The 13,308-nt window shown below is 37.5% G+C and overlaps 1 protein-coding gene and 1 long non-coding RNA gene across 7 annotated transcripts in view; one reads left to right on the forward strand and one right to left on the reverse strand.

Annotated features, from left to right (window-relative positions):
• LOC110840185 (uncharacterized) overlaps positions 1–13,308 on the reverse strand; it is a 227,208-nt gene that overhangs the window by 212,528 nt on the left and 1,372 nt on the right. The window lies entirely within an intron of this gene.
• Positions 1–13,308, forward strand: part of LOC110838589 (uncharacterized) — a 70,044-nt gene that overhangs the window by 26,482 nt on the left and 30,254 nt on the right. The window lies entirely within an intron of this gene.

Below are 13,308 nucleotides of genomic sequence, written 5' to 3' on the forward strand. Positions count from 1 at the left end.
AACATATGTATATACTTGTATGAGATCGGCGTATTCACATCCGTCAAAACTTCAAATCTCACACAAGAGAAATCGCACTCTCTAGAGCCTATCACACTTAACAAGCAGAATTTTTGACAGTTGTAGTACAATAAATTAGCAGAATTCTAACAGCAATAGTACACAAAACATGAAGAATTCTGGACAACCATATTAGGATTTGCATAAAACAAGTAACATTTTGGACAACCGTAGTACACAAGTGACATTCTTGGCATCTGGTGACTGATAATATACATTCCTGTAACTGCAGACATTTTAAAAGGGCAATAAACGTAATGTTTTGCATCTAAAAGGCATTAAAAATCATATTGATTATAAATTTTAAATTGCTGTTCTCTCGTTTTAAGATTTTTGTCAGATCGCAAAGAAAACGTCTTTCGGAACATGTACTCTGAACGAAGGTTCTGCACGCGCCACAGTTAGAAGCTCGTTTTTATTTTGTTTTCTGAGTACAGTAGTGAAGCTGGAGTGTGGGTTTGCAGTAGAAACAACAACCGACCTGAATGCTTAAATGTACATTAATAAATCTGTTGCAACTTTCAAAATCACAAGAACTCCTGATTTCAACATAGAGGCCACATACATCACGCTCGACCCACAATATTATGACACAGTTGGTTTAGAAACCACTTTAATTATTAAACTCATAGGCCTATACTGACCGACAGCAAAGTAAAATATGAGCAAACACATTCTTTGTTTTCGTAATTTGAAAGAAAATTTTTCTTCGTTCTGCGAACTAAAACTTATAAAATAAATGTTGAATGGGGAGGTTTTATCCGTCCTTCCGTTGGTCCACATGTTTCACTCCGGATCGGATTTCGACGAATCTTGTATATGCCTTCTTTTTGCTCTAAAAATGATGATCGAATTTAATTTTGGTTCGTATCGGCCAATTGTGACACTCACTTTGATGAAACTTATATTGATTTCATTAGAAGCATGTCTTCCTAAAAATACTATATATAACACAAAACATGGGTTTTACAGCTTTATTGTTTCGATACGGTGGATATTTAAATAAATAGCTTAAAAGAAAATAATATTTCCGACTACATTGCATGAATATTTGTATCTGAAAAATGGCGGAAGTCACTCTGGTACTGCTGTTCCCTTGATTCTGTTGTTAAAGACTGTCCCCCTACAATATTTGCATCAGAAATAAGTGAACGTTGGTTCAACAAGTTATGCATGTAGATACAAATGAAAGGAAACCATATGGAATATATAATGCTCCTGCTTTGTATTCGAGAGGTCACAGACCGGCTGTCCTGGCTGAGGATTTTCGAGGATGGCGTTAGTCTCTAAAGTAAAGCCTTGGGATACCTTAAAATAGGTCACGATCCCTTCCTTATATATCCCCTTTATTCCATCAACTATTAATCATCTTATCAACCGAAGTGATTATATTGTGATCTACTTATAGCCTCGTTAAATAAATAAATATACTCCAAACTGGGATAAAAATTTACATTCAGTCCAATAGTAGGTCCCGTTGGTAAGGAGTGGTTATGATCAAGGAAACGTTCACGACAAATATGAATAGGAACAAGCATGCGCAGAATACACGACATTAGATCATGAACAAAAATGTATTGTAATTGTAGACATTATTAATATCTTTGAGAAAATTTCTATCTGATTGCTACAACCGTGATGTATGTTTTCAGTGGTAGTAAACAACATCGTTCTTTACTTAGTTCAGGAGAAACTTTGTTAAGGATAATAATCTGAGAGTGAAGAACGTTTATTTTACCAACCAGCCGTCCATGTCAAGTAATGCTAATGGCCTTTCTGTCTGATAGAACTTTTCTGTTCAGGATGTCGAAAGCTATCTATTTGAACGAGTTACGGTTTCACAATTACGTATGTATGAAATGAATGGCTGGAGGAGAAACGTATTTCTATTAAAACTGGGATTGCGTAAGACACGATTTATTTCTTGCGAGCTAGTACTCAGAAGTTATGGTTCCGAATCCCACCCAGATAATAATTTACTACTAGAATTGCTGTGTTGAGCTAAATACGAATAGCTCTTACGCTATAGGCCGAGTCCAATTATGTCTGTATTAGACGTTTCTCAAAAGTTTGTAATTATTTGTCATTGTGGATTGGTATAATACCTAATTTGTACCATTGTGTAGTAAACCAAGTTTCTATGTGGATTTAGCGGTATGAACGGTAGAAAAACACATTTTTCCAGTAGCCATACGATGTTGTGTTTACGTTAATGAGTTAACACGTTTTGTCTGCATATTGATGAGAATACTTCATGTAGGCCCAAGAACAACATAATGACCGTACATTTCAATGCACATGCGAGAGATAAGCGAGATGTCAAAAGGACTATAGAGGCCCCTCACGGAGGGAAGAAGACATCGATAATAATTCTAAATGGGAAAGTCCTTGGAAAACTGCCTCTTTGAATACATGGACGGAAAAGAGCCCATATATCGAATTTCCTTTAAGTGAAATGGTCTTCATTGGACAAAACTCGCTATAGAGTGCTTAAAATTATCCCCCGATCTTCTGCGAATTTTCCTATACTCTCTCTTTCCTTCAGGTTTTCAGACTACAATTTTGTTTCAGTTCTGTACCTGTCACCTGCGTTCCATGTGTCTTGGCCATCACATTCTCCTTGAATTTGTTAACCCGACAACAGATTATGATTACAATGAAGATTTTCATTATAAAGTCCGTCCTCCTTTTAATTCCCCTTTATTATACCAAATATTATTACATAACGTGAAATGTAGATGCAAAATCTAAACATTTCACTGGGTAGGCGTTTAATGTGTTAAGTTTCATAGCAAGCATCCAGAACGCATATATTTTTATTACCGTGTTCCTTCATACTCTCGCGAAGTGTTAAATCAGTAGAAGACTCCATTCAAAACCTTACTTAACCACAATTCTCATCGTATAATATCTGCAGTTAAAATTGAATTCAGTAACTTGAGAGTTAATTTACATAAGAGTGGGAATGAAATTGTGCGTAGACATCGACGGACACCTCTCCCTGCGAGGAGAAACTGTAACCCCTCACCTAATAAATTGCAGAACGAGATGAAGGGTTTTGCGACCTGGTCGTCAGGATTATCTGCAAATCATACATATATATTGAAATCAGTAGCAAGGGAATTTGGAAAATGTAGCCAGACTCGCATTTTATGCTTACTTAGGATACTTTGAGGACCCGTTTTTCAAGTGCCTGAGCACTACGGGTCCCAACTTTTCATTGGCTTGCTCTATAGACATTCGGTAGGACTCCTTGGACGAGGGATCGGCCCGTCGCAAGGCCTCTACCTGTACACAGGACAGAACAACACAGAAAAACGCGGACAGACATCCATGGCTTGAGTGGGATTCGAACCCACGGTCCCAGAGACCAAGCGGCACAAGGCCCACGTCTCAGACCGCGCGGCCACTGTGACGGCTCGCATTTATATAAAAACATAAATAGAAAATTTGTTGGTCAGCCCACTGTTGCTGCCAGGTCTTCAATTATAGATATTTATGCAACGAAGTATAGAAAATTATAATGCTGCCTGTTCCCTTACATGACTGTGAAATTGGTCTTTTGCCCTAAAGGAAGAACGTACACTAAGGACGATTCAGAACGGTGTTGAGAATTGCTGGACTTAAAAGGGATGGAGCGACAGGAGGCTGAGGAAAGTTGGATAATGAGGAGTTTCATGATTTGTATTGTTCACGAATTGTTATTAGGATAGTTACAACAAGGATAAGTTGGTCTTGTCATTTAGAAAATACACAAAAGATAAATATGTACAATATTTTGGTTGAAAATTATGAAGAGATGATATTACTTGTGAAATGCAGGCATAGGTAGAAGAGTAATACTGTGTTACAATCGACCTTAAGGCCATAAGGAATTCTGAACGATTTGACTGGCTGAGAATCCGGCCCAGTACTAAAGCATCGAGTTCTTTAAAAGATAGAGTAATTCTTTACTATGTGAGTGTCGTTCGGCTTCTCAAGGACTGCTCAGATGAAAATTATGCATGAAATAATGTTGTAAGACAATAATTACAGAAAGGGCAACAGTTAGAAACTTAAGGTTATTCGGAAACAAATTTAACGTATGTATGATTTGAAGTTTTCACAGCGGTGAGTATGAAGATTTATGTCTCTTGGGTTGTTGCGCCGTGTAGTGTGGTCGATGTCAACCAACGTTTCAGAGGTCATACTGCCTCCGTCATCAGGGCGATGAGTATGAAGATTTCTGTCTTCTGGGTTGTTGCACTGTGTAGTCTGGTCGACGTTTACCAACAGAAATCTTCAAATTTAACGTAGATAAAATCCGGTCCCAAGTAATAACGTCTTTCAAAAAACAAAGTAGTACATTCCGTAAAACATTTAAGTTTATTGTAAAAAATAAAATAAATGTGACTGAAGCAGAATAAGGACCGTATGTATGGCCGTCTGCACACGAGCCCTGCACGGCCACTTTCTCAAGAAAATGACCTTGTGACGTGTCTATAAAATTACAACCGACAGGAAGGAAGAATGGAGGTTAGCATTACCATACAATAGGACCCGCTGCCCTAACGTTTAGTGAGAGTGATCCTTCCGATGACATACTGAACTCTAGCACTTATCATCTAGGATTTTGATCAAATCTGATAAGGCGTATAGGCTATTTGTTCGGTATGTTGAGTTCAATTATTATCTACTTTTATGATTAAACCAAACTGACACATTTTGTCTTCCGTTTACATTTTGTTAAAACCATTTTTGTAGGCTTAAGAATATTCCTTTAACATTGTGGACCATAATTAAAACCGTTTTGTGGGAAAGATTTGCTTAAATTCATTCAAAATGTTCATAAAACATAGTCTAAAATTCTCTGTGTATTATTATGAATCTACAATTCCTTTCACTCGTATTTTGATCTTGGATCGTAACTTCTGCTTCTGTTCTCTGAAAGTTGTTACTACTAATCACCCACAAGCCACAGACTCCTCAATGACAGGCCGGTTACCTATCTTTCTTGCCAAGGAAATAGCGATTTTAATTTCCTATATTTAATAGCCTGCATTTCACTAATATTTCTTTAGGGTACACCCACTGCCGTGTTTAATTAGCCCACGGCCATTTTCCATTCCTAACAGTTATAACTTGTCTTACAAGAAATAAAAGCAAAATAGCAATGAGATATTGCATTAGAAAGCTAATGCGAATGTGAATGTGCTTACGTAATGATAATAACAGACAGCAGTTTAAGTCAAATATTAGTTCTGGAATTTAATGATAGGGTTTTCTTTTCTCTGAAGTTTTAAAACGTTAAGAATTTTTTTATTTATAAGACCAATATCTTTGTTAAATTATTAAAACCATTTTATTTTCATGTAATTTCTGTGTACAGCACAGAAAATATTTGTCTGATATCGGAGTATTTGGAAACATGGAGAATCTGAATCACCTTGCTTTCCATACTCGAAGGAAACTACATTAGGAAGACCCAATAATGTCAGCAGGGAAAAGAACCCAGCTAGGCGTTGGCTTGTGCTGTATACTGGCGATGTTTAGTTACTAGAATAAATTAGAAATAATATTAAAACGCATAAACGTACTAGATAATAGGAAGTGTGGCCTAAAATAAAAGCAACGAAAGCCAAATACAGGTTACAACCTATTCACGTCTCGTCACCAGATTCATAATGCGAAGGTAGCCAATAAATCTTTAAAACATGTGGCAAACTTCAAATGTTCTGGGACAATAGTAAGAAATCGAAATTATATTAATGAATACGTTAAGAGCAGAATTAAATTAGGGAAATACTTGTTACCATTCAGTCTTCCGTTTTTTATCCATAAATCCATATATTACATTTTACCTGTTATTTTGTTTAGTATCATAAATAGCAGGATTTTGTAGTTGTCTTCTGAACTCACTTATTATCACAGTCAAGGCCTCCCTATTGACATTTAGGAACTTGGCTAATGCCATTTGTCCCTGGTACCATATTCCCCTGGTGCTGCCTTGGCTCTCCCTGATTTTAAGCTTCCGTCTGGCATTTCTAGACACTTGGTCTAAGCTAGATGAAGCCTGCCAACATCGAAGACTACCATCGTCCTCAGTTTAGTTGGAACCGCCACCTCTTGTTGGTTGTGAAACCAGAAGTGGTAGCTCCTTGTTGTGATATGACAGAGCCAGTGGATCCCAGAGTTGACGACCTCTTACTTTGTGCACAATAGCTGACCATTTTATGATTATTTTCTAGAAGTTTTTGGTTTATAAGAATGTCTTGTAGTTTAGCTTACTTTGCTATCTTCGCGTTTTCACAGCGACATACACGTAGCTGTCAAATGTATTGCAGTGAATTTGACATAATTAGGCATTTTTTTTAATTCTATCCGTCAGACGTGTTTTGTTTCCAGTAATACTTGGAACCCTGTCTGTAATCACCCCCTAAACTTAATTTTGTCCGGGGCAGCTCAAGTTCCTTCACACACTGGTTTTACACACACAAAAGCAAATAATCCCATGCTATTATGACGTGCAAACCTTTAAGAGAAGTTCGTTCTTAAACCACTTCAGAAGATTTGATCATTATGCCTGGAATGACTATTATAACTGAACAGTATCGCTTATACAATTATTAATGCAGTCTCAATAAAAGATTTTAAATACTTTTGTTGCGTTTCTGAGTTGATTATGTAAGTAACTGATAAAATCTTACCGGGCTATAAGTCGTTGGTTAATATCATCGAAGTTTCAGGGACCATCCCTGTCCCCATAATCAGTGCTCTGATCACAGCGAACTAACTGACACGGCATATAGCCCGAGAAAGATTTACACCATATATCAACTCATGGGATTCTTGCACGAGACAAACTTACAGCATGAAAAGAGTTTCTAGGTCCGGACGAATCTTTTGGACTATACTTCAAAAATGTTCTTGCTAATTCCCCATCGGATTACTTTCTTTAGCCAATAAGTGATCAACACGATAATTTTTCCACAATGCCGAGGAACTACCGTTGGATTGCTTTCTAAGTACATCCTGTTGTGACTCAAGGCACCTTTTTAAATCTTCTCAGAGCACCGACATATTTTTTGTATTTTCCTTTGTGCTTCAAATTGTAATTTCTAGCAAAGTTACATTCTTTCAAAACAAAATAACTTTCACTAAAGATTCAACAAAATCTTCCCGATTCATAGAAACACACTTGATCGTTTGAAAATTCTATATTCAGAGTCCATTTTAAGTTTCTTTACATAAAGACATAATAAGGTGTTTTTTGTCTAATTTTGCCAAATTTCCTTCAATTATGGATAACCCAGAGAAACTAATATTAGAAAAAGACACTCGCTACTTGCACCAAAGAGCAGAACTCGTACAGGCTTTTCTGGAATATTTCTGACAAGAAGCTGTCGTTATTCTTCCCAAAAGAAAACTAAAGTAAATCCATAAAATCTTCTCGGACGATCAGCCGGGTCAACTGGTTAAAAACAGAAACCGACGTTTCATGGGCCAGTCAAGAAATCCCCCGAAATTTATGGGACTCGTAGGTTTGCAACTCTTTTCACAAGAATCCGCCATTGGACCCTATTGAGACGCAGTCTAATCCAGCCTATACCTTACTTATTTAAGAACCTATTATCCTCCATCTTGGCCGACACCAGGTCCACCAACTGGTATTTCCCCTTCAAGATTTTTATATCCATCTTATTTATCCTGTGCTTGCTACATAACCCAGCTATCTTATAATCCATATTTATCTGAAAGCCGGTATCGCGGATTCTAACCCCACATTAATCATTCACTATTCTGTGCTTCCGTGTATAAGTGGAGATAGAGGGTAAATCCTGCCACTGCCTGAATGCAGCCCGCCGAACACACACTGCTGCTTCCCTTTCTTACAGGAAATGGGCGAAAGACAGCATCGTTAAAGGCAATACTTTTCATATATGGGACTATAATATTAAAATGAACCTTAAAGAAATAACGCTAGAAGAAATGAAATATATTTTCGAATGATGGGATCGAATGTTGGATTCTGTTCTCGTCTACATTCTTTAAAGGAGATATTTTCTGTCATAGTCGGGCGACTTTCAGTTTATACCTGACCCTGCACTATGGGGTTAGTGTAATGTGATCTTCTGTTACCTTCGTGACACAAGCTTCATATTTAGACTTTGTGGATAGAATTAGTGGCTTAATACACACTACCAGAGACAATGGTGCTAACTGTTTCGAATGTCTGAGTTCATATTTACTTCTAAAACAATACGAGCCAGATTCACAATGTGATGGTTGCTGAAACAAGGCCGCATGACTGATCTACTTGATTTTGTAATATATGCTTCCTATTTGTGATTACAAAAATTGATGGATTAGGTTATTTATAAACGCCGTTCCACTTATAAAGGTTATATCAACAAATGACTTGGAAAGATTATCGTGAGACCAGCAGAGAAATATTTGAAAGGAAGCGATATTTTGCCTATTGAGGCTAATTTGCCATTAATGAGTGATGAAACACGATAAGTTTTAGGCGTACTAATATAACTACACCAGCATCCTATCAGTATCCACAGAGAGCTATTGAAAGGAATTGAAACAAACATTACAGCAATACAGTAATGAAATTACTAATACAAGACACACCTATATTTGCAACGATGCTGTTTCAGCTGCATCAGTTGCAGTCAAATAGGGTGATTGTAAATTATATAGGGAGAAGGGGTTGTGATTTATTTTCGGTAACATTCCAGTATTTATGTTTGGGCTGAGGAAGGACATGAAATAACATCTTAGTACAACTAGTCTCCATGCCATACTCCAGTAGTCCAGTCGTGTACTCTCCTTGTGCCACCTACACACACTGAAGCTATTAGCATTCAGCGTCTGTTTCTTCAATAACGAACTCATGTGGTAGAGTCCTTGAGAAGCTCAACTAGCCAAGAAATTCTTTGCCTTTCATGGAATTAGAAGGTTCATTACCGTATTCCCAAGAACTCGCTTGCTTATTCAATAACAGATGTTAAATTTATAAACCAAATTGATGTGATATCATGTAGTTTTAAAAATCCCCGCAACAAAATTTTTAACTTTCTGTAACAGGAGTTCTGGTCGTGCGGACGGTGGAATCAATAGTTGTGATGCTCTATGTATGGTCTTTATACGGTGACAATCTGTTTTTAAATCATTTATCGATACCTTTTGAACCTCCCAGGCCATACAGCGAAGAATAAAGTGTAAATGTATATGTGAAATTTATATTCTGAAAATATGGCGAAATAATAATTATGCCTTAATTTTTTAGGAGCCCTTGTTTAAAACAATTTAATATCACTGCGTTATTTGTATAGAATTATTTTGTATTTTAATTGTATTCTCTTTTAAAATCAGTAACAACGTGATTTAATTTTTAAAGCACAAATAAATAAAGGAAATATTTTCAAGTATGTTGTTTTTTCCTTGTAATATATCTTACATAACTTTTTAACTTTCTTTCATCAAGTCATGTACATTCCTTTACTTTTTAAAGACAAGCAGTTTTACGCCAGAAGCTCATTGAGGTTATTATTATTAACTGGTTATATGGATAAATAAAGCTATTGTCCTTTTCGAGTGTATAACAGTTACAATGTTAAATCATCCAACTTACCACTATTGTTTGCGTTTGTGCCAGCATCTCAGTAGAAAATGTATTCTGTTTATTTTTATGTTATTAGATGTTTTTATGCTCTACCGTGGGCACAGAACACTATATGAGTCCGTCCATGTCAGTCTGTCTGTCTGTACGTCGCAATATTCGCCAGGGTACTCAACCTGCATCATCGGGAGGGTATTTTTCGTACGGTGTACTCAACCTACATGACAGTTTGTCATTTTTCGTACTGGAATACACATCCTCCGTGACTGGGTGTCATTATTCCTAGGATGTACTCAACCTGCAATACCAGAGTCCTCTGTTTCTACGGGGGTTCATATTCTGCATGAGTCAGGATGACAGATCAATAATTACGTAAGAAGTAACAGATTAATTAAGTGAAACAACGACTTAGGTATATGGCTTGAAAGCATTTTTATTCGGAACAATACATCTTTCCGATATTATTATTAGTGTTATTAGTGTTGCGTTTTATATTTCACCGTTCATAGTGTGGCCACTATGAAGGAGATTACGGCCGGGCGCAAACGGAGCCACTAGCCACAGCCACTTGTGGCCGCCACAAGCTGCGGACTGTATTTTGTATGGAGTTTTAATAAACTCAGCGCAGACACGGCGTTCGTAGTGGCCCGACCGGGCCACTCGCTGGGGTAGTGGCCGTGTCTCGCTACATGTGGCTGCCTCCGACCACTGTTTACCCTGCGCAAACGTAGCCACTAGCGTCCGCCATAAAAACCCTAGCTCCCCACCCACTACCCTCAACACAGCTGGCAGGGCAGTCAGGTCAGTTGCTGTTCTGTAAGTCTTTCTGCAGGAGGTATGCTTTCTCTCATGATGGTATCTTGGCGTTTTAAACGATCTTGTAACAAGGACAATAATTCATTGAATGTTGTCAAACTCATTCGAAAATACTTAAAAAATTTATCTTCGTGCCTCGTTAGCTCCTCAAAAAGCGTAGCAAAATGGCCGTATTCCCTGCGAGTTCGCAATATTGGATGTATCCAAAAACGGCGCTGTCTTTGTCGTCGTTTACGTCGGCGTTGTCGTATTATTAGTATTGCGACCAATGCTTCCATATCGGAGTCCATTGTGCTACTGACGCGCGGTTGGGGAAAATGTCTGCATAAAGTGGCGACCACTAGTGGTCGTATTTAGCCACAAGTGGCGGCCACCGGTGGCGGTCACTAGTGGTCGTGTTTAGCCACTAGTGGCTCCGTTTGCGCCCGGCCAACTTCCGGACAGACAGCGGCTGTGCCTCAATGTCATTCGCATTTTACAGTACTGACCTTCAAGCGTGTGTCTATTGAAGATTTTACCTTCTTAAAACTGTAATGGGATTTCTGAGAAATTTATGCTAATTTCAACACATCTGTCACCCAAACAAGACAATAACCGTCAGTAAATAAAATAGGTATTTTCCGTAGTGGTTTCTTTTCGCTGATGGAAGGAACTTCCTGTGGAGACATGCTTGAGCTCTTGTACTGAGAAACCGCCTTCTCTTTTAGATTCATTTCGAGAACCTTGCATATTTACTGATGTGCTAGAAACTGGTTAGCTTGTTTAATGAGATCAGTATAAGTTTTTATACGTAGTTCTCAAGCCAGATTTTCTAACTACCTTTAAAAGTAATTATCATTAAAGGACATCGACCGAAATTATCTTCATTAAACGTTCTTCATAAATACCTGAGTGTGACTACATCCACTGTACCTGTTTGTTAGTTGATGAAACATGTTATTAATATATTTCTTTGATATTTTTACTCTGTTGCGAACCGGTTTATATACTGCACCGGGTTCTTTTGAAACATATCCCCGCCACTTGAAATTCGTTTACAAGAAAGTTACAAAAACATCATTATCCTTTAAAGAGAAGCACATTCTTTCGGAATAATCAAGCAACCTGAGTTTAGGATAACTTTGGTTATGCTAGTTAATGATAATAGTCTATACACTTAACTAGCATTAAGATAATATATTTTTAACTAGCATAACGGAAGGTATCCTAACCCTAGGGAGTGGGGCTTTCGTTCCATCTTTCCACCTTACTGGAGTAAATAAATATAAAGGAGATATAACACAATGCCAATTAAGAACATTTTCTTTGGCGGAACGAACACCAATGCATAAGTACTGTGTATTCTTATCCCTTGTCCTAGTAACTGCATAGATTCACAAAACATTTCTGTTTCACGTTCAGCCATGTTACCGCAAAATAGTCGTATTCTAAATGTCACTGAAACTTCAAACAATCAGTAATGTTCCGTGCCTACTTCTGCATTCACCAAAACCTCTGGCGCGTACGCAACGGAAAGTTGCAAGCAGTTGTACTGTTAGCTTCGCCATGTCTGTTTGTCAGCATTCCATAACATTTTACATCAGGTACGTTTAACCTACTGAAACTTGGCGATAATTTAAAATCTTGATTAAAATAGAACTTGTCGTGAAGACCTAATGTGTTATGTTCGCTTGTCAAGTGTTACTGGCTAAACATTAATCGAAATACATTTCGTACAAAAGTTGTAGAAATTAATTAAACACTTTTTATGTCCATTACATTTTTTAACAAATCTTCCGGTTTTCAAGAGAACTACATAAAACTGGCATGTTATATAACTCGAGATTGTTGGACTGATATTGATCAACATTTGTATTGAAGTCTATCGTCCGCTCCATTTGTTTTACGCTAGGCGTAATAGAGCGTTAGAGCTGAAATTCATGAATTAAAATTGTAAAGGCAACACGAGAACGCAGGTGCCAGAATTGTTGCCCTTTATTTCATTTCTGAACTTGCTAATTATGTCTTCAATTTAAAGACCTTCATATTTTATGCAAAGTGTTAGTTGCGTGCGTGTATCTATTTTGATAAACTTTCACAAACAAGTTACTGTAGTTTTCTATTAACTGAGTGTAGATCATACTGTTATACGTTGTACATGTGTTACGTCTAACTGTTTCATACGACTGTCATGGATTAGGCTTTAAAATTCAGAAATATCTCCTCTAACAACAAATTCTTTAAGAAATTTTGTCGGTTTATTTCGAATGCTGAGCGGACCATTGAAGTCTTAAGCTTATGGAAAATAACCGATAATAAAATAAATATAAATTAATGCCCCTAATGGGATTCGAAATGGTGTCCCCAGTGTTTGGGTGTGACAAGTCAGTCTCGCCTAAGAACGTGGTCATTGTGATCGGATCTTCTTGAGATGTAGACTACTGGAGTCTCTAACACGTTTCTTGATTGGAAGCCAGTTGTGAATCGTACATTCTTAGAACTGCTTTGTAGAGATTTTGTAAAACGTGCTGATGTAATTAATCCTCTTCCTTTCGCGAATCAAACTCGAACCTGTTCCGACCTTACAGTCGTCTACTGGCTGTCCACTCGACACCTTGTCGAATTGTAACGTGGTGCAGGTTATGTGATCTGAAGCTGTAGTGCAGGTTGTCCATTGCACCCAACTGGTGCGACTAGTTTTGCCTGTATACCTGTCCTTTTCCATGGATAATTATGTTCGTGTTAATGGTTCTAATCCAGCAACCCTACGTCACTTGGCAATTTAATTTTCTCTGGCTAAATGAAACCAAAATTTTTTATTCCTTCTTAACTTAAGCTTGTGT

This window comes from Zootermopsis nevadensis, unplaced genomic scaffold (genome assembly GCF_977971745.1).
Source record: "Zootermopsis nevadensis isolate Lab colony 2312 unplaced genomic scaffold, Znev_1.0 Znev_ptg000020l, whole genome shotgun sequence".
In the NCBI taxonomy this organism is placed as follows: Eukaryota; Metazoa; Arthropoda; class Insecta; order Blattodea; family Termopsidae; genus Zootermopsis; species Zootermopsis nevadensis.